This window comes from Cynara cardunculus, assembly GCF_001531365.2.
Source record: "Cynara cardunculus var. scolymus isolate 2C chromosome LG 5, CcrdV1, whole genome shotgun sequence".
Taxonomy (NCBI): domain Eukaryota; kingdom Viridiplantae; phylum Streptophyta; class Magnoliopsida; order Asterales; family Asteraceae; genus Cynara; species Cynara cardunculus.
The window spans coordinates 7,735,957-7,737,843 of record NC_037532.1 but is presented as its reverse complement, the minus strand read 5'-3'; positions in this window follow the sequence as shown (position 1 = coordinate 7,737,843).

The following is a 1,887-nucleotide window of genomic DNA, read 5'->3' as shown; positions in this document are numbered from 1 at the left end:
CATTGTACCCGAACCCAAATAGACGGCCTTTCTTGGATCCCCCAACCGCCTCATTCCACAAGTCAGTATCAACTAGGGGATAGGCCGAGGGATCATCGCCGTACTTTTCGGTGAGATTGTTTGAATAGGTATCCTGTGGTTTAAAAAAATACTACCAGTCACAAATCCGTCAGAAATCCGTTGAAAAACCGTTTTAAATAATTTTAATTTTTTTTTTCGATAAATTCAGTGGGGGATTTGTGGGGGATCTTTGGCGGATATGGATAAAAGTTGACTTTTTTTGACTTTTTTGGTATCCGTCGGTAATCCGTCGGTAATATTTCCGACGGAATTTCCGCCAGAAAAATCCGTCGGTGATACCCTTTTTTTAGTAGTGTGAATAGAAAGTGCCATCCCATTTTCTTTGTTTCTGATTAAAGTTTTACATGATGTAACTAATATCGGAATTTTATGTTTGATAAAAATATACGCTGACAAGTTCAAACGAAAGAAATCTCCCATCGAATTGGGTACTTGTTGGGTCGATATATATATCGATTTCCGTGTTATTTTTATTAGTAAGTATTTAAAATCCAGAGTAAACATTGAAAAATGTGTCCAGAAAAATAAAAATGACAAATCTGTTAAACAAATTGTATGAAGAATCACGTGGAATACAAAATTGATCAAGTAATTTCAGTGATATCTATTTTATTTTGGGGTTCTTAGGGGGTGTTTGGGATTGCTTATAAAAACAACTTATTGACTTATTCTAGTGTAACACCGGTAATAAGCACTTTTAGGTGTTTGGATAAACAGTTTATACCGATGTCAAACCGGTAATAAGAAGTTTTTGAAGAAGTTAAACCATTCTAAAAGAAAAACATAAGTTGTTTTCAAATAAGCAATCTCAAACACCCCCTTAATTGTCCAACAATTTAATTTATGAAAAATAGGTTATATATTTTTAGCTTCAAAAATATTAAAACATACTCATTTTAAAATATACTTTCATATTCTAAAAGTACAATTATTACATTAAAGTAACATCAGAAAAATAAGTAAATATAGAACGAATAACAAAGCGTACGATGATGTATTTGTTTGGCATTATTTATGCATTTGTATGTGAATCTGATCTGAAATCTTTAATTTTTTTTGACTGAAAAAATTGAAAATTGATTATTATATATATAATCTTAATTAATTAACATTTTTTCAAAAATATAATTTATAATTAAATTAAATATTTTATTAAAATTACTTAGCATATTTTAATTATGTATGAAATAAAATAAGTATAACTTTAATTTTTATGTAACTTACTTAAACATTTTTAAAATTGTTATATTTGTTTTTTTTATATCTAAATATATTAAATAATAACTAAAAAATAATTGATATAGTTAATAATATCTATAAATAATTAATTATTATTAATAATACCTAGTGTATAATTAAAATGAATTAATAATTTTAATTGATTTTAATTACTGTAAACTAATATCTATGAATAATTTATAGTTAATATTTTACTAATAATTATTAATAACTTATATTAATCAAGGTTATAATTGGAAAAAAGTGTTAAAAAGTTTTATCAATATGTTGTATAAGCTAGCTTATGTTCATCCAAACAATTACTCAAAAAATAAGCTAGTTTGCTTGCCAAACAATTGCTTACTCTTTCTTATTTTTAGTTTTAATATATTTGATCGATGGACATATGTCAGATGTCATGTGTCGTATAAAAAAACTCAGTTATAATCAATTTATCTGAATAAATCTTTAACTAGTCATTTAACAAGGACCAACCGGTCATAACTCGTCCTTAACCAATTTCACTTTATTAAATCGAAGATGTATAACCTTGATTCGGGTCTAAATTGGAACTGAATCTTGATTAGG